The 26,253-nt window shown below is 44.1% G+C and overlaps 1 long non-coding RNA gene across 1 annotated transcript in view; it reads right to left on the bottom strand.

The window, feature by feature from the left end:
- The window catches only part of LOC126147902 (uncharacterized), a 297,732-nt gene extending 272,379 nt beyond the window's left edge, over positions 1–25,353 (bottom strand). Inside the window, exon 1 of the long non-coding RNA XR_007530360.1 lies at positions 25,274–25,353. This is a non-coding gene — a long non-coding RNA (uncharacterized LOC126147902). The remainder of the gene's footprint in view (positions 1–25,273) is intronic.
- Positions 25,354–26,253: the final 900 nt, after the last annotated feature.

Below are 26,253 nucleotides of genomic sequence, written 5' to 3'. Positions count from 1 at the left end.
GAACTGCGAGAAAAGAAGGTGTAAATCACAAAACGATATCGAATATTCTGTATGAAACTCTTCTGTATTGGTGTCACCTTCGGCTGGTACGAGGGTTAAATAAGGCAGACTTCCAGACAAGAATAACTTCCTGTCAACACACGAGAGGAGATTGTGCTGCCATAACCAAGTAAACAAGAAAGTGAGAGAAAATGCACATTTCAGGTAAATTACGCAACCAGGAGTCTCTACAGGGAATTTCTTTCCAACCGCCACAACCAAGGATTTGCGAATCCATGTTCACGTAAAGTTTTTTTAAAAGCTGGTGTGGTTGACGGGATGCATATGTGCCACTAAAATAATGTGTAGTTTTGAGCGTTGGGACTCTTACATTTCATATCTGTCTAGTGGTAGCATGTAGCGAGATCTTTCGGCACTGTGGCCATGAGGTGGATATACAGAAAACTGTGGGCGATCAAGTTCGGTGGCATTTCTTTATACGTGACACAATGCGTTTTTTATACGAGAATAAGGTCTAATCATCATCTTCTCCGTTCGAAGAATGTCTGAAGTAACTAACTGTGATTTCATATATATCATAGACATTTTTTGCACCGTTACTACACACTTCAGTAATTCTGCTGGATTGTACATAATTTATGTGTTGTGGGACGTATACGGCCCGGAAAACGTCATAGTACGAAGAAAACGTTGGTGTGTGGTATGTCAAAGTCATCTTCAAATGTTATGTTGTAAACCTGTGTTGTTCTTTCATGTTTTTCATTAGCAACAGAATAAATGTGTTTTGGTACTGATTAGTCGTAGTTTTTCCCATGATTGTAAGTCTGATAAAATCATTTTAGAATTAGAAATTTAACTCTGAAAATCCTAAGTTCACACATGGATCTAGTTAGGTTCATGAGTCACATGTGCCTCATTTCGCGGAGCTGTTCTAGGCGCTTCAGTCCGGAACCGCGCTGCTGCTACGGTCGCAGGTTCGAATCCTGCCTTTGGCATGGCTGTGTCTGATGCCCTTAGGTTAGTCAAGTTTAAGTAGTTCTAAGTCTAGGGGACTGATGACCTCAGATGTTAAGTCCCATAGTGCTCAGAGCCATTTGAACCATTTTTTGTCTCATTTTACCGATTTCCAAAATCGGACAGCTTAAAATTTGTTTGGTAGTGAAACTGTATTATTTGTTACGAAGGAAGACACTTTTTCACCTTTTATTTTTTCAAATATATGCACGATGCATTTTAAGCATGAAAGGGTTAACATTTTAATGTCAAAAATAAATCCCTAAAGTGTCTGATATATGGTTTTATGCACCCTGTATTATCCTAATGTGATTATAACAAAGTGGCATTGTCAATAGGTATGAAAACAATTAGCCTGTCACAGTCGAACAGACTAACGATGACAAACTTTTGTACATACCTACTGCCAATGCCACTTCGGCGCAACTACGTTAGGCTAATATCTGGTTTCGTCCGTTTTAATCAAACAGGAAATTTGTTACTGTGGACCGAAATCGGTAGCATGACAGCAATTTTATGTGATCGTAGACGGGAATGAAATTCTGTCCCTGTTTTATTCGCAAATATGTCATTGCTTTTATAAAAGTTACAGCATTAATAACCGTTGTCATTCATCCGTTTATGTCCTACACGCAACACAAGAATTTGTTTTAAGACAATGCTCTCCTCTTCAAGTAGTCAAACTCAGCTCATGAGGTTTTAACACACTTGAGATGAGTTTGACAATCTGGTGACGAAAGCATCGTCTGTTGAAATGCGTTCTCGAGTCCTAACAGTTATTACAGTTAAAATATAACAACCGCTATATCACATCCCTAAAACGGATAATTTTTAAAAAATTACAATAATACACTCCACAGGAAAGCTGTTGAAAATGTGACTAGAGAAAACCAAGCTCCAGACTATAGACCACAACGAAAGCGAAGGAAATCTGGCGGCGTCTCAGGTTAGCATTTTCAAACGACGGAAAAATTTCTGTCCGCAGCGTCACATGAAACTTGATTCAGGTCAAAACTGTTTACAGGAGCTACACCTAAGCCCGGACCCTAAGGTCGCGTGTTTTCGCTCCGTGCCAAACTGAAACTACCTTAACGATCAAATACACGACGATAGTACACTGAACGCCCAAATAGTGTGAATGATATTTTCTTCGTCGAAATTCAAATACAGTACCCTTACATCGTGAACAGTCATAGGCATTAGCACAATCGATACAACAGAAAATTAACATCTTTCATGCGTTTCATATTGGTTTGCGAGGTATAGATTTAGCGACTTCAGTTACAGAGGTTGTGAAAATTATGTAACACACAGTTACTTCGCAGTTACTCTTATCTTATGGCTAGCCCGGATATTTCTTCTTTTTCTTTTTTTTCGTTCAGACTCACAATCAAGTTTACACGTCGACAACCTTGAGACCGACAGCACTACAATGAAAATGTATTATGCATCTTCACAGTAATATCCATAACCTGTTTCCTTGCCCTCTAATCATAGTTTCATTAACTTTAGTAATCTTATATATTCCATAATTAAAGTCAGCTTAGGGAAACGTGACAATTATCGACTCACTGAAAGAAATAATGGTGTAATCGTCGGTAGGTCATCCAGACTGATATTTTCTTCAACATTACATTCAGAGTTATTCTAAAAGAAGAAGCAGGTTTCAGAAATTTATTTCTCTCAAGATACAAAGGGTAGAAGCACAATCCAACGTCCCTGAGTGGATGAATGTTCAGATCTGAGCGTTCAGACTTCTATACGTGCAATGTGAGCATCATGTGTTTGACAATAGACATCGAAACGGTAGTTCATTTCTTGCCACACGTGAATCATCCGATCTGTAGTTCTGTAATTCACAGCTTCAACAATTCTAAGCCGCAGATCTTGCAGAATAGCCGGCGTAGGTGGAGCAAAAACAAGGTCTTTTATGTTCTCCCCAACTCTGAAACTCACGGGGACTAAGATTTGGTGATGTTAAAGGCTATCGACGTTGAACTTGATCATCTAGTCCTCTGCTTCCAATCCAGCGTCCTAGAATGGTAATTTCTGACGTGATCGGAGAAGAGAGGCGGGGAGCCATCTTAGATAAAGATGAGGTTGCGTGAATCACTTTAAAATTGAGGAAATAGCCACTGGCATGTCTCAGTATGAGATTTCTCTGAGCATTCCCGTTAAGGGAGACTGCTACATAATAATTCTTTACAGACGTGTCACAGAATGTGTAAATCTCTTTTGTGTCGAATAGCCACTATAGGACTCTCATTAGTCCAGAATCCAACGATACGGCATTTAATTGCACCAAAGAGATGTGAAGTGAATTCATCCGATAAAATTAATCGTTTACAAAATGTCTTCCAAATCCCATAGAATTGAACTACAAAATTCGTAAGTTATGGTTTGGTAATTAGAAAGCAATGCTTGTAATAATTGCAATTTTTACAATTTCTGAATCAAACGGTGTTTCAGAAATCGTCCTACAGTTGGCTGAGGAGATTTTAATTTCACATCTTGCTCGTGTTGTGGATTTCCTATGTCTTGTTACTTAATTTGCACGGATAGGTTTTACATTTTCGCCCTGTGCGTAGACGACCCGAGTGTTTCCGTTTACAGATGCAACCATCTTCTACAAATCTTCGATGCCTTTCATGAACTTTCTTATGACGAAGCGGAACTTTGTGGAATTGTCGAGGAAAAGCACGTTGCACCAACAACGGACTGTCATTTTTCTAACTGAAATACAAAAAACTATCGTTCCTGTAGCGCAGTTATTTTACTACAAACAAAAGTGTCAATGAGGCTTTGAAATGGATTTCTACGCGAACCATTCAACATTTTCAAATTTCTAGGAGCTCTGGAGTTATTTCTGTCTTCTGTGGTTTGTGAGAGGTAAATTCTTGAAATCTACTACTTCTTTTTTTTTTAATAATCTCGTAATTTCCAGAACTGATTTTCATTAAATACATTTTAATTTCGAGTATTGTCATGTTATTTATTGTCGAAATAACAGAAAAAATACCTAGCGAAAGCAGCACAACCTTATTGACTAATCGGTTGAAACATTTTTTTTTCTAAAATCACTTAACAATATGCACGTAATTATAGACGTAATGTATGCCTATAGACTAACTTCAGAAATCGAAATTTGGCCATGTATCGTGTTCGAAATGCAGTGAAAATGATACTAATATATAAACGTTACCAGTTTCAATTTAATTCACTTAGCAACGATACCATCGATGTGAGCAGTATCCGCAAGCCATTTGCCAATTATACGTGAAATGTTTGTCGTTAAAATGGAATGTCTGTTTCGAGGTTCCACCAGCAGACGCTGAACACGCATTCCAGCGCAACGACGCTTTCTCCACTTGTGATAGCTAACACGATAACGGATACTGTACACACTGATGTCGTCAGCCGAAAGGAAACTGCCTTAGAATGAATTGATCAGGTAGAAACAGAAAACATCGATGCAAAATTAACTAAAATTAGCAAAATAAATAGATACTGAAAGCATTAAGAGAATAATAAACTGAGAAATAAAAACAAGGAAAGTTTTTTGGGGATACGAACGAATAAAGAAAGTTGCGTGAGGCTGTCCATACTTGATAATTGTGACGCAAGGTAGAAGAACCACACAAAAAGAACAACAAAAGGAACAGTCATTTGGCGAGGCGGTGGGAGACGTTCAAAATAACGATGACGCTGCAAGGCGTCTGGAACCTGAGGCAGTTGCCACATGTCCACTCAACAGAAAGTGATGGTCCCTCAGGCATCTGACGCTGCAACATTTGCAGCAGACGTCGCAGCCTCGAAACTAATCAGCATACTCCGCCATCTTCGTTTACTGCTCTGACTAGTTGCAGAAGTCACTTACGGCAATTAAATTATTAGTTGGACAGAAATACTCCAAACTTTTACAAGGGCGTTACGTTGAGTTTATTAACTTCCCGGTCTGCAGACTGCCAATCGCTGTGTTGAATTAAGGAATTGCCATCCTTGGTTTCTCAGCTCAACGCCACGCTAAGAGGGTGTCACATGACAGCAAATAAAACAACCTCTCCAAGCTGTGATTCCAACATGATTGTCGAGGACGGTGTGCACATACTAAGAGAATGAGGTAAATGCACTCATCCAAGAACAATTACAATGTGGTGAGTAAAGTCATGGGATACCTCATTATATGATGTCGGGCCTCCTTTGGCTCAACGTTGTGCAGCAGTTCTACGTCTACGTCGCATGCACTCAACAATTCATTGGAAGTCCCCTACAGAAATATTGTGTAAGTAGGCTGTTTATGTTTTCTTATTGGCAACGTTACGTAGCGCTCTATATGAAAATCACTGGCTGTGCTGTGTGCAGTCTGTGGCTAGTTTGCATTGTTGTCTGCCATTGTAGTGTTTGGCAGCGGCAGCTGGATGTGAACAGCGCGTAGCGTTGGGCAGTTGGAGGTGAGCCGCCAGCAGTGGTGGATGTGGGGAGAGAGATGGCGGAGGTTTGTAATTTGTCATGAACTGCTATATATATTATGACTATTAAAGTAAATGCAGTGTTTGTTCTCTATTAAAATCTTTCATTTGCTAACTATCCCTATTAGTAGTTAGTGCCTTCAGTAGTTTGAATCTTTTATTTAGCTGGCAGTAGTGGCGCTCGCTGTATTGCAGTAGTTCCAGTAATGAAGATTTTTGTGAGGCAAGTTATTTGTGAAAGGTATAGTTTAATGTTACTCAGGGCCATTCCTTTGCAGGGATCTTTGATAGTCAGATTGCGTTGCGCTAAAAACATATTGTGTGTCAGTTTAAGCACAGTCTTGTATAAATTGTTCTAAGGGGACGTTTCAATTGAGTCATGCCGCCTCTATAGTCGTGCATAATTGTCAAAGTGTTGCCGGCGCAAGATTTTGTGAACGAACTCACTCTGGATAATGTCTCATAAATATTCGGTGAGATTCATGGCAGGTGATTTGGGTGGCCAAATCGTTCGCTCGAATTGTCCAGAATGTTCTTCAAAATCAGTCCAAACAATTTTGGCCCGATGACTTGGCGCACTGTCATCCATATAAATTCCATCGTTGTTTGGGAACCTAAAGTCCATGAATGGCTCCAATTGGTCTCCAAATAGCTGAACATCCAGAGGACGCAGTCCATTCCATGTAAACACAGCCCACGTTACGGAGCCACCACCAGCTTGCACAGTGCCTTGTTGGCACTGGGTCCATGGCTTCGTCGGGTCTGCGCCCCACTTGAATCCTGTCATCAGTTCTTACCATCTGGACGAAAACAGGGACTCATATGATCAGGTCACGGTTTCCCAGTAGCCTAGAATCCAATCGATGTTATCACAAGCCCAAGGCAAGTACAGCAGGCGATGCCGTGCTGTTAGCAAACGCACTCGCGTCGGTCGTGTGTTGCCACAGCTCATTAACGCCACGTTTTGTCTCACTGTCCTAACGGATACATTCGTCGTACGTCACACACTGATTCCTGCGGTTATTTCATGCAGTTTTGCTTGTCTGTTAGTACTGACAACTCTATGCCAACGCAGCTGCTATATGAAGGCCGGCCACTGCCTTGTTCGTGGTGAGAGGTAATGCCCGGCACTGCGTATTCTCGGTGCACTCTTGGTACTGTGGAACTCGGAATACTGAAATCCCTAACGATTTCCGAAATGGAATGTCCCGTGCTTCTAGCTCCAACCACCATTCCATGTTCAAAATCTGTTAATTCTCGTCGTGCGATCATAATCACATCGGAAACCTTTCAAAATGAATCACCTGAGTACAAATGACACTTCTGCCAATGCACTGTCCTTTTTTACCTTGTGTACGCGATACTATCGCCATCTGCATATGTGCAATATGCCATTCGACGGCTTTGTCACCTCAGTGTATTTCTTTTAGAAATTAATATGGGGTTCAGAACAACCGCTGACTTCAGTATGAAGTAGAGCGCTACTTTGTGCAAACGTATCTGAAATGTTATCTTTTCGATGAAGTCTCCAACTGACCTCAAACTTTCCCCAGGGCATACTTTAACAAGAAATAATGAAGCTACTGGAGCACTTTGCTTGTTACAACGTACTGTACACACGCAGGAGATGTCCCATGTGTCGTCCTGGGATATAGCTACAATGCTCCACTCGTCTCTGCAATGAATTATGATTTCTTCCAAACATCCCCAAATCATCTTGCAAACCGTGACAAGGCTGTGTAACTCGCTGTTTAATTTCTTCAACCTTATCCACGAGAGTGCTGTACTCTTGAATTGTGAGATGACCACAGACGGCAAAATCCAGAAGAGTGAGGTCAAGTTATCTTGGAAGCTAAGGTACAGCCTCTGGAGAAACTGTCCATTTTGGGCCACATTTCCGTCTCACATCAGCAGCGAGATGTGCCAGAACCCCATCATGCATGTACCACATTCCCCCTACAACGGACTATTGCTGACTGAAACTAATTGCATGGGTATTTAATAGAAAAGCTTACATTTTAAATACATTTATACTAACTCGGGCGAAACTGCACACAGAAGCCTGTCGCGGTTCGTAGCCACACATTCGCAGCTATTTCACAAACGGATCGTTTTCAGACCGATGTTTACTGGAACAGTTGTGTTCATGATACCGTATACTTTCACCCAGGTCCGTTTCTCCTATTAATGATGATGCACCCCTATACAGTAGAACTCCGAAACTGTTCGGGAAAGGCCCAGTCGAGTACACGGATTTGATCAGTTAGCACCGGAGAGACGAGGAAACTTGTAAGATGCTTCAGAGGTTTTGTGAGGAACTGGTCGCCAAAAATCCGAGAGCTCACCTTCCGTCGGGATTCGGGAAACATATTACATGCTCCACCAAACTCCCGAAATACACTCCTCGCCATTAAAATTGCAACACCATGAAGCCGCCATGTAACAAACGTGAAATTGACTTGAAGTGTACTACATGCTTGGATATCCAGATGATAAGCACTTCAGTGGAGCTACCTAAAATAGGTTATACAGTGCCATCAACATTCTGTATATGATGAAAAATTACGCAACGGGTGTTCTATTCAGAAATAGTGCTTGAACTTTGTATGCGAGAAGATTATGTTACGTCCCGTGTAAAAACCGGAAAATGTCGGATTTTGACAGTGACAGGATCGTGGTCTATCGAGACTGCTTTCCGTTATATTATTAGTTGTGTTAGTCGAAAGCCTATGCCTGCCTTGCGACATTGTAATCGATGAATTGAAGAGGGTCACATGCAGGATCTGAATGGTTCCACACGACCAATGCCCGAGAGGACAGACATATGGCTCGCTGGGCAGTGAAGGACCGTGCAGCCTCTTCCCGTACTTTGATGGCTTGTTTGCGTCAAGACAGGTACCAATACGGATAGTGAGACAACGTTTGAAACACGGGGGACAGTCGGTGTGGCAACCGTTTCTGTAGCTGCCCTTGACACGTCGGCAGAGGCACTCGTTCCGACAATGATGCGCCCAACTACACCACTGGACACGGCAGAGGCACCACGTCGATTCTGCATTACATCATCGCAATGGACGTATTTTGGTGTTGTGGCTCCTAGGAAAACGAACGTCGCCAGAGTTGCATTCGTCATCATCGTACACGTCCAGCCCCTGCAGTGACGTCATGCTCTGGTTTGCACAGCCGGTAATTTGGACAGCACACTTTGCATTTTCAACGTGTTAAGGCCAGTGATTACGCCGAATATACGAGGTCTCGGTGACTTTGTCTTTCAACAAGATATCGCAAGACCACATGCTGCCCGTACTGTCTGGACCTACCTCGATAACCACTGTACTTGACTCTTACCCTGGCCAGCACCCACTGAAAATATCAGGTAATGGGGTGCCGACAGACTGACACGCCGCCACTGCAATTGATGAACTCTGGCGTACACTTGAAACGTCATGGATTGACTGGTACGTGTATCCCGTGATGCAAGCTCAGTTCTATCCGACACCAAGCTGGCTTATATCCATTATTACTACCACAAATTGCAGTTCCGTGTATTGCCTTTCGCTTCATGTATCACCTATTCATTCACGTATTTTCCACTATAGCGTACACTGACGGGAAAAGGTCATAGAACAGTAACACGCACATACGCAGATAGCGGTAAAATCGCTTCCACAAGGTGAAAAGGGCAGTACACTGGTGCAGCTGTCATTTGCATTCAGGTGATTAATGTAAAAATGTTTCCGACGTGACTATGGCCGGACGACGGGGATTAACAGACTTTCAACATGCTAGACGCATGGGACATTCCATTTCGGAAATCGTAAGGGAATTCAGTATTCAGAGGTGCACATTGTCAAAAGTGTACCAAGAAGATCCAATTTCAGGCAATCCCTCTCAGCATGGACAACGCAGTGGCCGACGGCGCTCACATAACGACCAACAGAAGCGGCGTTTGCGTAGAGTTGTCAGTGCTAACAGACAAGCAACACTGCATGAAATAACCGCAGAAATTATTGTGGGACGTACGACGAACGTATCCGTTAGGACAGTGTGGCGAAATTTGGTGTTAATGGGTTATGGCAGCAGGCGACCGACGCGAATGCCTTTCCTAATAGCCTGATATCGCCTGCAGCGACCTTCCTGGGCTTGTGGTCCCAAATCTTAGGCGACTGGAAAACCGTGGCATCGTCAGATGAGTCTCGATTTCAATTGGTATGAGCTGATGGTAGGTTTCGAGTGCGACGCAGATCCCACGATCCCGTTTACCCAAGTTGTCAACAAGGCACTGTGCAAGCCGATGGCGGCTCAGTAATGGTGTGAGCTATATTTACGTGGAACACACTGCGTCCTCTAGTCCAGATGAACCGATCATCGACTGTAAATGATTATTTTCTGCAAGTTGGAGACCATTTGCAGCCGTTTATGAAGTTCTTGTTCTCAAAAAACGATGGAATTTTTATGGATGATAATGCGCCATGTCACCGGGCCACAATCGTCCGCGATTGGTTTTAAGAACATTCTGGACCAAGTCGAGCGAATGATTTGACCACCGAGATCTCCCATGAGACCCATCGAATATTTAAGGGATATAAAATCCTGCACCGGCAACTCTTTCGCAGTTATGGACGGCTGTAGAGACAGCAAAGGTCAATATTTCTGCAAGGGACTTCGAACGACTTGAGTCGATGCCACTCCGAGCTGCTGCACTGGACCGAGCAAAAGCAGGTCCGACACGATATTAGGAGGTAACGCTCGACTACGGGCACCCCAGTGTATAGGCACAATAAGTAAAATTTCGTCATTTTATTATATTCAACGGCCTACAGTGTAGTTACTTTTACGGTGAGAATAGAAGCAGTGGCCTAATATATAGGCATACCTACAAACGTTGTTTCATCATCTCATTAGCGACTGGAAATAGAAGGGGGCAATGATTCTGGTGAACTATGCATCCTGCGTTACAGATCGGAAGGTCGTTTACGGAACAGAACAACGGTAGCAGGTACTTACTGACAAGGGATTCTGCAATGTTTAAGGAAATATGGCCAGTCGTGTCCAGTAGTCACAGGAGTGAATACGGTGTAAGGAAAAACTGCGACACGCCGGTGCTGGTGCGGGTCGCTGTGTGTGCGGCCTTGGAGCGCCTCGCCGTGACCGGCGTGGGACTCACACAGGTGTGGAGACAGCGGGCGCCGGCATTCCCCGACTACGGCTGGCTAGTGCCGCACTGTGAGCGTAAAAGAACGTGTTCAGTACGGTCCACAATATGGACGTGTTAGTAGAGGTAATGCTCATGTTTCTCCCACACAACGATTATACTATGTAGTACACAAACATCAAAGAAATGTCTCCAAGAGAAACGTTATATCTTCGAGCAAATATCTTTGTAGTGCCTTAGAGCACTTGCTTGATGTTGGCAGGTTTAAGGCGACGCTCTGTGTTTATAGTGAATGCCGATCAATTTTGTGGCTGGCACTGAAGCGCCAGTGAAACTGGTATGAGCTCGCGTATTCAAATACAGAGATATGTAAACAAGCAGAATACGGCGCTGAGGTAGGCAACAAGTATCTGGCACAATTGTTAGATGGGTTACTGCTGCTACAATGGCATTAAGTGAGTTTGAACGTGGTGTTATAGTGGGCGCACGAGCGATGGTGCGCAGCATCTCCGACGTAATGCTGGAGATTTTCTCGTACGACGGTTTCACAAGTGTACTGTGAATATCGAGAATCCAATAATACATCAAACGTCCGACATCGAACGGGACCAACGACGACTGAAGAGAATCGTTCAACGTGATAGAAGTGCAACCCTTCCGAAAATTGCTGCAGATTTCAGCGCTGCGCCTCAACAAGTGTCAGCGTGAGAACCATTCAATAAAACATCAGCGATGTGTCCTATCGGAGCAGAAGGTCCGCTCGTGTACCCTTCATGACTGCACAACACAAAGCTTTACGCCTCGCCTGGGTCCGTCAACACCGACATTGGACTGTTGATGACTGGAAACATGTTGCCTGGGCGGACGAGTCTCGCTTCAAATTGTATCGAGCGGATGGACGTGTACGGGTATGGAGACAACCTCATGAATCCATGGACCCTGCATATCAGCATGGGACTGTTCAAGCTGGTGGTGTCTGTGTAATGGTTTGAGGCTTGTGCAGTTGTAGTGATATGGGACCCCTGATACATCTAGATACGACTTGACAGGTGACACGTACGTAAGCATCGTGTCTGATCAGCTGCATCCATTAATTTCCATTGTGCATTCCGACGGACTTGGGGAATTCCAGCAGGACAATGTGACACCCACACGTTTGGAACTGCTACATAGTGGTTCCAGGAACACTCTTCTGAGTTTAAACACTTCAGCTGGCCACTAAACTCCCCAGACCTGAACATAATTGAGCATATCTGGGATGCCTTGCAACGTGCTGTTGAGAGGAGATCTCTACCCTCTCGTACTCTTACGGATTTATGGACAGCCCTGCAGCATTCATAGTATCAGTTCCCACCAGCACTACTTCAGACATTAGTCGAGTCCATGCCACGTCGTGCTGCGGTACTTACGCGCGCTCGCGGGGACCCTATACGATATTAGGCAGATGTACCAGATTCTTTGGCTCTTCAGTGCAGAAACTATCAGGTTGATAATAACAATACCAGAAATTATTCGGCTCGGCCTGCCGTACAACTATAGCTCATAAAAAATCCGCCCGAACAGTCTATGAAGACCCCTAGGGTACCCACGGGCCGCCGTGTCATCCTCCACCCACAGGTGTCACTTGATGCTGGTACGGAGGAGCATGTAGTCAGCACACAGCTCTCCCGGCCGTATGTCGGTTACAAGACCGGAAGTTATCACTCGCGGCGAAACATTAAAGTGTTTCCTACCTTCCTGTAACAGTGCCAGTGCCAGCAGCATCCTATGAAATTGAGGATGTAAATTCTGTACTTACAATCAGAAGATAACCCTGAAAAGGTTCGAAAATTACATTATGAAAATAAACAAATATTTCATAAAGGATGGGTCGCGGTTATCTGTCTTGACATTCAGTTAATACACAGACATGTGGTCTACAACATCCATAACCGTTTTACACCTACGTACGTACTCCGCATGTCAATGTGCAGTGAATGGCGGAGAGTACACTGTACCAAAATTATCAGTTTTCTTTCATTTTCCACTCATATTCTGAGCGAAAGGAAAATGACTGAATGCTTACTAACACTTAAAGAAGCCCGTTTTATTTATTTCCTTCGGACTTCGGCAGAATCAGTATATAGACTACAGAATGCTGAGTTGAGAATTTATGAACAAAAGAAACCAAAGAATGAATGAAACACAACAAAACTGCCAGACACTATAAAAGTAAATAACACATTACAGAGAAACGTCCTCAGTTGCTGGGAGGAACTCCTGTAGAGAATGTAAATAGTGTGCCACAAGTGAACCTTTCTAATTAGTTTTTAAGACTTCGGGTTTGCCACTCAGTTTCTCCAGTTCTCTTAGAAGCCTACTGAAAATGAAACCTGCTGAATAGTTCTCATCTTCCTGTGCACTTAGAGAATGAGATAGTGTTTGGTTTATTAACAATTCTCTCTTGTGCAATGTTAATCTGCCGTACTCACCACAAATGTCTAAAAATAAACATATGTATTGACTATGGCAGGTCTTTTCATACGAGAGATGTAGATTCATGCTTGTAAGAGTAAACGTTAATGCGAGTATCTAGTGAAGAATAGAACGAATGAGAGAAGACGGCGGTCTAAGGCGCTGCAGTCATGGACTGTGCGGCTGGTCCCGGCGGAGGTTCGAGTCCTCCCTCGGGCATGGGTGTGTGTGTTTGTCCTTAGGATAGTTTAGGTTAAGTAGTGCATAAGCTTAGGGACTGATGACGTTAGCAGTTAAGTCCCATAAGATTTCACACACATTTGAACATTTTTTTTGTAGAAGATGACCTGCGAGAAGACAGATTTGCGTTGCGGAAAATTATAGGAACAAGTGAGTCCTTGCGGCCCCAACGACCTATCTTAGAACGTAGATTGTAGAAAGCTAGAAAAAGTTGAAGCAAAGTCTATTGGAATGTTAGATTCATAAGTTGATAGGGATAAAATACAGCGTGTGGAAGTTTGTCCACAACTTATACAGAAACCGCACTGCAGTTATAAGAGTTGAAGAACATTGAAGGGAGGCAGTAGTTGAGGAGGGAATGAGGCAGGACTGTAGCCTATGCGCCACGTTATTCAAGCTGTAGAGTGGGCCACCAGTAAAAGCAGCCAAGGAGCAATCTGGAAAGGAAATTAAGGTTCAGACAGAAGAAACAAAAACCTTATGATTTTTCCGATGACATTGCGATTATATCATACATAGCAAAGAATATAGGTCAGTTGAACAGAATGTATGGTAGCTTTAAAAGAGGTTATAAAAGATGCTATAAGTCGGACATATTCGTAAATACAACAGGCAAACTTCCTACGAACCTCTGTGGATAGGCAAATAAATTCAGCTAGCATTACTACCGTCGCAGATCAGAGAGCAGTACCATATTCCCAGTAAACAATAAGTGAGGGATTATCAGTATAACTGTGGCGTTGCAGGAAACGTTAATTTAAATCCTGATTTCATCAGGGGTCCTCACTTGAGTGTTTATGGTCGTCGAGCGGCCGCAATTTCATTATAACAGAGAGATAAATACAGAAATCATAACGTTTGATCGGCTAATAGTATAGATTTATTAATCCATGAATAACATATAAAAATGTATTCTTAGACATTGACTGTATAACACAAACGGAGGAGCAAATTTTTCAGAAAGACAAACTATGGTCGCCACCAGCGTTTGTTGGCCAATACGGGCTGAATTGGTGTTAAGTTACTGTCAGAGCTAGCAAATCAATTCAACGTAGTTTCATTCAAAACATTGAAAAAACAGGACAAGAACGTGAACTGAGAACACAGCATCACCATGAAAGAAAGAAGAAGAAGATAATAATTATATCAGCACGACCTCAAAGAAATTTAAAATGGCAGGAAATGAAAGAAGTACGCAGAATGTAACGTGAAGCACTGTTACAGTAAGTGATTAGTGGAAGTTAAAGTGTAAATGTCGTGTGATTAGGGCCTCCCGTCGGGTAGACCGTTCCCCGGATGGAAGTCTTTTGATTTGACGCCACTTCGGTGACTTGCGCGACGATGGGGATGAAATTATTGTGATGAGAACAACACAACACCCAGTCCCTGAGCGGAGAAAATCTCCGACCCAGTCGGGAATCGAACCCGGGCCCGTAGGATTGGCATTCTGTCGCGCTGACCATTCAGCTACCGGGGGCAGAAATTAGTGGAGGTTAAAGCATAGGAATGAAATCCTCTCTCCTCAAATAGCCGAAATTTCTGTTGTCGATCGACCGCCTTGCAGTGCGGGTTCGCCATCGCTGCGGTGTATCTGCGTGATGTCGCCGTGCGCTGCGTTGCTGCGAGCATCCAGCGCTGACCGGCGTTGGGGAGGTTCTTGTGGTTGCGGCCGCGGGATGCAGTCATCTTCTCAGACACGGTGACGAGAAATTTGTCTAATACCCGTTAATTGTAAAATCAATCTCCGGCACCCTGGCACAAGGTTCAAGTCCAAATCTGCTCACCAAAATCGTGGCGACTCTGAGAGTAGCATCCAGGGCGAAGTCTCCATAAGTCCCCTCTGAGAAAACCTCTCGCTTTCCTTCAGACCCCAGTGTCTCCGCTCGGCGCACTTTATTTGGCCAATCACCGAAAAGGCGTAACTGTCCCTCTAATGAGGGGGCTGGAATTGAGCCAGTTGTCTGCGACTAACGATTTAGATACGTGAAAGCCATTCAGAAAGATGCTTTCGCCTCCGGGACAGTCCCGGAACCAAGTTCTGATGGCCAGGCAAATATGGAATTTCTATGGATTTAGATATTTGTGGGATGTTCTTCCCACAGAAAACTTAAGTGAAAATTTTTCCAAGCACAGCTGTGGCAATATATCAGTCTGTAGGTGTTCCATCCAGCAACAGGACGACAAAAAAAAAAATGGCTCTGAGCACTATGCGACTTAACTGCTGAGGTCATCAGTCGCCTAGAACTTAGAACTAATTAAACCTAACTAACCTAAGGACATCACACACATCCATGCCCGAGGCAGGATTCGAACCAGCGACCGTAGCGGTCGCTCGGTTCCAGACTGTAGCGCCCAGAACCGCACGGCCACTCCGGCCGGCAACATGACGACACGGTAGTTTCAGCAAGTGGTCGCCCAGACCCCCTGTGGCAGGTTAGGTCGCTTCCGCCTCTCCATATTCTGAAGCTTTCCGTTGCGCATTGTGTGAGCAGGACATTGAGGCTGCCCGTCCAGCGGAATCCTATTGTCCTTCCAGGGCCACAGATCAGGCTGGCCGGCCCGTACTCTTGTTTATACCTGGAGGAACAGCGCATTCCGTTAGCGCGCCTGCCCCGTGGGAAAGGCTGTTTCTTGCCCGAAGTTTCTGTGAGCCGCAGATACAGCAGGTCTCGTAAGCTCAGCTAATGATATATGAATATAGTGTCTGTTCTTTCGGACATGTCCGAATGAACACACACCATATTCATATAAGTATACAGTTCTGGTAATACCGGCCATGACCTTCCTCTTCTGTGCGGATGCATACATATTACCCGAACTCTTATGGGACTTCGTAAGAAAGTCTTCCACGAGTGTCCGCAGCTCGTGGTCGTGCGGTAGCGTTCTCGCTTCCCGCGCCCGGGTTCCCGGGTTCGATTCCCGGCGGGGTCAGGGATTTTCTCTGCCTCGTGATGACTGGGTGTTGTGTGATGTCCTTAGGTTAGTTAGGTTTAAGTAGTTCTAAGTTCTAGGGGACTAATGACCATAGCTGTTGAGTCCCATAGTGCTCAGAGCCATTTGAACCATTCTTCCACGAGTAATGAGTGTGTTGGGTAGGGACACTAAGAATGTAGTGTGTGGACATATAAGGTGAGAATGTGGGTCTCGTGGGAGGCCTGCGCGAGGTAGGCCCTGCAGTCGCACTATCATCTGTGCCTTCGGTGGCTCAGATGGTCTGCTATGTAAGCAGGAGATCCCAGGTTCGAGACCCAGTCGGAGCACACATTTTCACCTGTCCCCGTTGATATACAGGGTGTTACAAAAAGGTACGGCCAAACTTTCAGGAAACATTCCTCACACACAAATAAAAAAAAAAAAAAGATGTTATGTGGACATGTGTCCGGAAACGCTTAATTTCCATGTTAGAGCTCATTTTAGTTTCGTCAGTATGTACCGTACTTCTCTCGATTCACCGCCAGTTGGTCCAATTGAAGGAAGGTAATGTTGACTTCGGTGCTTATGTTGACATGCGACTCATTGCTCTGCAGTACTAGCATCAAGCACATCAGTAAGTAGCATCAACAGGTTAGTGTTCATCACGAACGTAGTTTTGCAGTCAGTGCAATGTTTAGAAATGCGGAGTTGGCAGATGCCCATTTGATGTATGGATTAGCACGGGGCAATAGCCGTGGCGCGGTACGTTTGTATCGAGACAGATTTCCAGAACGAAGGTGACCCGACAGGAAGACGTTCGAAGCAATTGATCGGCGTCTTAGGGAGCACGGAACATTCCAGCCTATGACTCGCAACTGGGGAAGACCTAGAACTACGAGGTCACCTGCAATGGACGAGGCAATTCTTCGTGCAGTTGACCATAACCCTAATGTCAGCGTCAGAGAAGTTGCTGCTGTACAAGGTAACGTTGACCACGTCACTGTATGGAGAGTGATACGGGAGAACCAGTTGTTTCCGTACCATGTACAGCGTGTGCAGGCACTATCAGCAGCTGATTGGCCTCCACGGGTACACTTCTGCGAATGGTTCATCCAACAATGTGTCAATCCTCATTTCAGTGCAAATATTCTCTTTACGGATGAGGCTTCATTCCAACGTGACCAAATTGTCAATTTTCACAATCAACATGTGTGGGCTGACGAGAATCCACACGCAATTGTGCAATCACGTCATCAACACAGATTTTCTGTGAACGTTTGGGCAGGAATTGTTGGTGATTTCTTGATTGGGCCCCATGTTCTTCCACCTACGCTCAATGGAGCACGTTATCATGATTTCATACGGGATACTCTACCTGTGCTGCTAGAACATGTGCCTTTACAAGTACGACACAACATGTGGTTCATGCACGATGGAGCACCTGCACATTTCAGTCGAAGTGTTCGTACGCTTCTCAAAACAACAGATTCGGTGACCGATGGATTGGTAGAGGCGGACCAATTCCATGGCCTCCACGCTCTCCTGACCTCAACCCTCTTGACTTTCATTTATGGGGGCATTTGAAAGCTCTTGTCTACGCAATCCCGGTACCAAATGAAGAGACTTCGTGGACTTATTGTGGACGGTTGTGATGCAATACGTCATTCTCCATGGCTGCATCAGCGCATCAGGGATTCCATGCGACGGTGGGTGGATGCATGTATCCTCGCTAACGGAGGAAATTTTGAACATTTCCTGTAACAAAGTGTTTGAAGTCACGCTGGTACGTTCTGTTGCTTTGTGTTTCCATTCCATGATTAATGTGATTTGAAGAGCAGTAATAAAATGAGCTCTAACATGGAAAGTAAGCGTTTCCGGACACATGTCCACATAACATATTTTCTTTCTTTGTGTGTGAGGAATGTTTCCTGAAAGTTTGGCCGTACCTTTTTGTAACACCCTGTATATGAACGTCCGGCAGCAGCTGAAGATATTAATATATAATTCTGAATTCAGCTAATGATAGGTTTCCCCATATCACAATAAAATAAAAGCGCATCACTGGCCCTGGCCAGTCATGTAGTTAAGAGCGGACAATTTGATCAACTAAAGCAAATATTGTCAGAATCGAGAGAGAGAATGAAGGTGATAGGTAAGACTTATGCAAATCATTATTTAAAAAGGAATAAAATGCAAGAAGACGATCTGGCACAGACCGACGGCTCACATAGAAATGTCAACAAAAGTGCAGCAATAGATGTATATGAATCAGGTTAGTTGTTGCTCATGGAAATCGTTTAGCAAACGAGCCATTAAAAATTGGTAGACAGGTTTTACAGCAAATGGAGTAACATGTTACGCATGGACACGGTGCACAAATGGTTCAAATAGCTCCTAGCACTATGGGACTTAACACCTGAGGTCATCAGTCCCCTAGAACTTAGAACTACTTAAACCTAACTAACCTAAGGACATCACACACATCCATGTCCGAGGCAGGATTCGAACCTGCGCCCGAAGCAGTCGCGCTGTTCCGGACTGAAACGCCTAGAACCGCTCGGCCACAAATTGGCTCAAAGAAATACCACGAAAACACAGCAAGTTAACAACTGTAGTTGCAGAATGAACGATTTTTATGATTCTGCTTCAAAGGGGAAATTACATCAGGTTTATATCTAACAATGCGGATCTCAAACATTGATTCCCAGTGTAGAATTTTATAACTTCACGATATTGACGTATGTGGACATGGAGATGACAAATTCCTTCTACACCATACCACTCAGGAACCTGCAGTCAATTAACAGCGTAATTTTCACAATTTAACTATCCAGTTGTCCGCCTCGTAGCTAAGTGATCAGCGAGGCTGACTGCCATGCAGAGGACTCGGGTTCAGTTGCCGGTACGGCCAGAGACGTCTCCTTGATGGGATGAGTGGAAAGGGATGCACTCAGCCTCGTAATGCCAGTTGAGGGGCCTCATGATCGAGCAGTAGGGACTTCAAAGACTGTGGAGCCGACAACGGCGGGGAGAGCAGTGTGCCGACCCTACGTCCATCCTTACCGCATCCACATGACGCCATTGGCTTACAATGACATGGCTGTCAGTCATGATTGTCCGGTTGGCCCGTCTGCTACCAAAACGGTGGAGCTCCGTCCATTCAACCGTTCAGTTGCAAAAGTATTGTCATTATGGCTTCCTAGTATCTCGTGATCAATGTCAAAAAACTAATGCAATGCAAGTGATGGATACGTTTGTTTACACTGAATTGAAAACTCCTAGAATACATTATGATGTACAAGGGTACTTGCTCTTTTTCAGACAGACTTCTGTCCTGTCATACTGTCTTCGATTAATATTAGTGTGAAGAACTTGGCTGAATTTGTTTTCCTACGATCGCAACATTCTGGCGCTGGTAAATAATGTCACCACTTATTGGAGGGGGGGGGGGTTATGCCGTTGAAGCAATATGAAACCAACCATGAAAACGATTTATGTTAGGAATATGACTTCTGGACGACGAGTTACAAGTTCTGAAACACGCCCTATGAAAACTAGGACGCATTTGAATGGACCGACAGGTGTACTTACAGCTTTCCTCAATCTTTTAGTAAAACATTCGCATTTAAACACACTTTCTATATGTTTGTCAGTATAGGCCAATAAGAGTATATACTCCAAACGATCTTCCAGGATGATTATCAGGTAATAAGCAGGGAGAGCTTCCTCACATGTTTGCTCTATGGCGTGCCCTCTTCACATTAGGGTAAATTGACGGCGGCTCGAAAATCGATTTACCCCTCCCAACCCGGACGACGCTGAAGAAACTGTTGTCGATCGAAGACGTTAAAGAGGAAAACATTATGTTGCAGGCTGTGCAAGTAAAGGCAGAGTTTTTGCAAACAGCTTATTGCAAAACTCTGTTCTCACATTGTGACCAAGGGAGAATCTGTTTCTGTAAACAGTGTTACCACGCGGCAACCACATGTTAAAAAATTTCATGATAACCGTAATGGCTACTTTTGGCAACCGAGACAGCGAAATAAATGGAAAAATTAATAATAAAGTCTCTCTTTTATAGCGTTTCTTCTATGGCAATGAAAAGTTCGAAGTTTAACCTTCATCATTAGGGCTTCAGTCTATGTCTAAGATCCTTCATTGCGATGTCAACCCTCCAGAAAACCGTGTCTGTGTGACTTATAATATGTTATACATTTCAAGTTGCGAAATGAAGAACAAACTATAACTCTCACTGGCAAAAATTTCTGGAGTGCTAACATCGCAATGAACGTCCTTACAGAAAAGCTACTGAAACCTTTATGATAAATGATGCTTTGACTTCGAAAGGTACATTGGCATGAAAATACACTATAAAACGAAGGAGACATATGTTATCACTAAGTTTTCCAAATGTTAAGGCAGTTTAGTAACACATTTAATGTTTTTTTGTACAAGGCACTACAGCAAATTGACATTCTACGACAGACAAAGTGTGTTAAATTTGTTAACCATGTTATGAAATCACTAGAGCAACATTTATTTGCATTACGTTACTTAATATACAACCATGTTCTACCCACAGAAGAACACCGCTTAAAAAGCAACGTACGTATCATTACGCCGGCCGCTGGTGGCCGAGCGGTTCTAGGCGCTTCAGTCTGGAACCGCGCGACCGCTACGGTCGCAGGTTCGAATCCTGCTTCGGGCATGGATGTTTGTGATGTCCTTAGGTTAGTTAGGTTTAAGTAGTTCTAAGTTCTGGGGGACTGATGACCTCCGATGTTAAGTCCCATAGTGCTCAGAGCCATTTGAACCATTAAAGCACGTGCATTCAGCGGGGTATATCATTTGCTCTCATACTTAGCATAAGGAGTCCAGCAAAGTGTAGGACAGAATAGCATACTTGAGACAAGACTACCCGTAGGAAAACTGAAGAAATACCGAAATACTGCTATTACGAAATGATATATCACTGTTGAAAATTTGTGACTCCTGATTTATAAACCACTGGACGACACCGTTTCTTCAGTGTCAACACCGTGCATACGTCAACACTCGCAGCAGGTATTAAGTTACGTTGAACAACAGAGATCCCGTTTACAGATTCACTCAAATCGCATTCTGCAGTACGGCGGTTCAATTGCTCGTCCGGTGATTCTGATTTACGTTTTCTGTGGTTTTCCTAAATCCGTTAACGCAAATCCTAAGATGATTCCTTTGACAATCACAGAGCCGTTTTCCTTCATCATACTTCCGCAACCTGAGTTTGTGTTCCATATGTAATCGCCTTGTCGTCGACAGGATGTTAATCCGTAATCTCCCTTCCTGTAGATGTTTTAAAGTCGGTGAAAGGGAACGAAGTTCTATACTCGTACGTGTGGTAGGGTTACACCTATTAAGGCAATGATATATGCAAAGGAAACCTTTGGACTGATGTGTTTACGTCCGAACGTTAACTACGGAATCTACACCGCCGGAAAAAAAAATTCAACACTCTCAAGGTCTGTGTTCAGTGGCACCAGGGAATAATTTGAGCATTCTGACGGGTTGTAGTGTTAATGATTCATTTTTCACGGTCAACGCGCTCCTCTATTTTGGCTCTGTAGGAGTAACTGTCCTAAGTTTAGAGGGGAACAGTATTTGCAACATTCATTCAAGCCCCAGTAAGTTCTCCTTCTAAGCAGCTACAGCCATTTCAGAAAGGTCAGTCTGGAGGCTTGAGGGAAGCTGGATTGACTTGTCGGCGGATTGCTGCACATGTTGCTCAGAATGTATCGAAGATGTATCGCTGTTTTCAACAGTGGTCTGTGGAACATTCCAACACCTGTAGATCAGGTTCTGGACGTCCATGTAATAGAGACGTACGTCATGATCGATGCAATTTGCTCAACAGCGATGGCTGACCGAACACCATTGCCGGCCGTGGTGGTCTCGCGGTTCTAGGCGCTCAGTCCGGAACCGAGCGACTGCTGCGGTCGCAGGTTCGAATCCTGCCTCGGGCATGGACGTGTGTGATGTCCTTAGGTTAGTTAGGTTTAAGTAGTTCTAAGTTCTAGGGGACTGATGACCACAGATGTTAAGTCCCATAGAGCTCAGAGCTATTTGAACCATTTCAACACCATCCAGGGACGAAATCCGGCACCTATGATACCTGTTGCGTCATCAGGGTCAGCTGGGAACGGTATGCTTGCTGCACATTAAGATCATGTGTGCCTCTTGGCAGGCTGCCACTCACAACACGACACTGCGAAGCATCACTACTCTAGGGTTGTGAAGGAGTTAACTGAGGAGTGGAATAGCGATTTGTTGCCTTCAGAGAAGAGAGCAGGTTTCGTCTGTACGCGAGTGATGAACGCACACGTGTATGGAGTGATCCGGTTAGCTGCTTATTCCACAGTGCATTCCCCACGACACGCAGGCCCAGTCCCTGGTTTCACGGTGTGGTGAGCCATCAGTTACACTCGCGGTCATATTTAGCCTCTCTGTAGTAAGCTGACATCCCCGAGCCACTGCCATTTCTTCGACAGGAAGGTGATGTGCTTTTTCAGCAGGACACTGCACGCCGATTCATACATACACACACATGCTGCGACACATCGCGGCTCTCGTAGTGCACGCGGTGTACGACCGCCCCGACCAGCTGATCACCAGATGCCTCGCCGACTGGAGACTATGGGACATTATTGTCTTTCCGGGGCCTGCACAAACTACTTCCGAATTGCAACAAAAAGAGCTAGATGCTTGGGACAGTGTTTCGCAGGATGCCATTCGGCACGCATGCGAGAATACACGCTTGCGATACCGAAAAAAAGGGGGAGAGGTGTTACACTGTGGACTGATGCTACTGTCTGGGAACCATTTGCTGTGACATGTGTGTTCCATTTGGTCTTAATTTGTTATCATATACACCTAGAACGATGAACTACCTGTCATCTCAGTTGTCAATAAAATGACTTTGTCCTTGACTTAGTTGTACTTTTTTTCGGCAGTGTATTACTGAAAGTTGAATATAAAATTAAATTAGCTCTGTCTTCAGAGAACATAAGAGGCTTAGTGTTCTGTGTTGAGACTGATTCTCTCCGTAATTCCAATAATTTCCTTCAATATGCAAACCGGCATACAGTTTTCGTACAAGATAATGTTGTCTCCACAGTATGTCTAGTTTGGTTACATGTATTAGATATAATACTAAATTTTAAAAAAACAAAATTTGAAAAATAGTGATTCTACATTTACATCTATACTCCGCAAACCACATTACAATGTATGGCGCAGCGTACTAATACAATCTTTTTCCCCTTTGCTTGCTCCAAACATTAATGGGACATGAGAAAAATGACTGTCGTTAATCCTCCGTATGGGATCCAGTTTCTCTGGTATTTCTCGTTCTGATCATTTCGCGATACGTATGAGGGAGTAAGTAATGTGGTGTTCAGGTATTCTTGGAACGCGCTGGCCGTTGGTGGCTGAGCGGTTCTAGGCGCTTCAGTCTGGAACCGTGCGACCGCCACGGTCGCAGGTTCGAATCCTGCCTCGGGCATGTATGTGTGTGATGTCCTTAGGTTAGTTAGGGTGAAGTAGTTCTTAGTTCTAGGGGACTGATGACCTGAGATGTTAAGTCCCATAGTTCTCAGGGCCATTTGAACAATTTCTTTTCTTGGAACGAGCGCTCTAGGAATTTCAACAGCAAACCTCTCCGCGATGCACAACTCCTCTCTTGGACGTCTACCACAAGAGTTTGTTGAGAACCTCAGTAACGCTCTCAAACTGACTAAACGTTCCCTTGACGAAACGGAGCGATCTTTGTTGCATGTTCTCTATCTCTTCCATTAATTCAACTTGGTAACGGTCACAGACTGATTTACAAGATTCAAGAATCGGTGGAACAAGTAAACCACTTTTTTCGTTGACGAATTACATTTCTTTAAGATTCTCCCAAAGTAAACACAGGCTGGGATATTCTTTTCCTACTGCTCGTTTTTAGTTGTCATTCCTCCTTAAGTCGCTCCGGGAGGCTATTTTACGATGGACAGCGTTTTCAGTGATTTATAGTCAATAGTGCAGCCGAACGGTAGTGGATCTCTTCGAATATTTATGCGCTACGCGCTACATTTAATTACGTTCAGCGTCAACTCGCAGTCCCTTTGAGCATAAATAAATGGAAACAAAAAAATCCTTTGCGTTTTTTCCAGGTTACGTGTCAACTCTTATGGCACTATTGTACTTGTTATGTATTTAATAATCACCACTGGAATTATAAAATGGGAGAAGAAACGTGCACTTTGTAAATTTCACTTGTTTGATAAGCACAGACCCAATTTGCACGTGGCTGTTTTTGTAGTAATAATATCAAACCAGTCGATTTTTAGATTTCATACGATTTATTGTAGGCTCACCATTAAGTAATTTTCGACCAAGTGCAGCCTCATCATCAGATGACGGGGTGACAGCAACATTATGATCTGGACCGTGTACAGATAGATACTATGTCTATGGTACCCATGAGAAATCAATCCGACTGTGCACATTTTAGCCAGCTTACAGACGTAAGTACTTAGCTGAACTTGTTTCACAGATTTCACAGTTTACTGTCAGACCACGTACAACCTAATAGGAATAATTTGTTACTGACACCACTCGGCAGTACAATCCCCACGACTCTGTTGTCTAGTTGTAAATGGTCCAGCAAATAATGTTGTCGTAACACGACCATCTAATGATGTGGCTCCACTTGCTCAAAAACTTGTTAACGGTACAATAGATCTATCTAATTCAGAATGCGACTGATGCATAGTATTAGATCTACAAAAAATGTCAGTTCAAATCACTGTTTAGGTTCGTCATCCACAATGCCTATAATTAATTTCAAAAGTTTAGTTCTATGTGAAGCACCACATATCCACACGCGCAACTGCAATTATGACTTTGGTACAATGGCATAACTTGACAGAAATCTCAGTTGCTTTAGACCGCTCCTTGCATTGCAACTGCGACAAATGGCGATGTTAAGGAAGGGTTGCTTACTTACCAGGGAGCACGTCCCGGTGCGTCCGACCGCAGAGACCTGCGTCACTAGCTAACAGACACTCGCACAGGACGACGGCAAACCGCCGACTGCGGCGCCGCTCCGCGTGGCTCGACACCCCTCCCCCCGCCCCCTCCCCCACCCCCACCACTGCTGTCCCCCCTACCCTGGCGCGTTTCACCCCCACCCCAAGCCCAACGCTAGTTGCCATTCAGCTGTCCTGCTCATCCATTACGGGCAGGTTGTTGACACAGTTCATGAAGCGCTGCCGCACTGAATAGTAAGTCGATACTCTGGAACCGGTTAATCATTAAGAAGACAGGCTAATTATATTGCAAGGAGCAAGCGTAGTGGAGGAAAAAAAAATAGGAACTGAATCCGAAACGCTGAGCGCAGTCTCGATCGTGGCAGGAAGTAATCTTTGCCACATTAAATCGTACAGCCACGTTCACAGTTAACTTTTTTCACTTTTGTAAGTGTAGACAACAACCCTAAGATTAGTCTGCCACTGACGTTGGTCGGGAGCTGCACTATTCACCACAGCAGTATCTCCTGCATCCCACACCACCTACGGTCTGCCTTGTATCCTCATATCTACACCTTCTCCTGCAATTATATCCCTCTACTATTCCTACAAACACATTTTTGAGCAACGACTAGTGTAGCACGTCCCCAAACACTCTCTTTCTATACTGAGGTGATAAACGTCATTGGACAGTGACACACACATATGCAGATGGCGACAGAATCGCGTACACAAGGTATAAAAGGACAGGCCATGCCAGAGCTGTCATTCGGACTCAGGTGAGTCACGTGATTACTGCCGCACGACGAGAATTAACAGACTTTGAACGCGGAATGTCAGTTGGAGCTTGACGGTTGCGACATTCCATTTCGGAAATCGTTAGGGAATTCAGTATTCCACGATCTATACTGTCAAAAGCGAGCCGAGAATATCACATTTCAGGCATTACCTCTGACCA

This window comes from Schistocerca cancellata, chromosome 2, assembly GCF_023864275.1.
Source record: "Schistocerca cancellata isolate TAMUIC-IGC-003103 chromosome 2, iqSchCanc2.1, whole genome shotgun sequence".
Lineage (NCBI taxonomy): Eukaryota > Metazoa > Arthropoda > Insecta > Orthoptera > Acrididae > Schistocerca > Schistocerca cancellata.
Note: the sequence above shows the minus strand (reverse complement) of the source record. Positions and strands in the feature narration are given on the sequence as shown.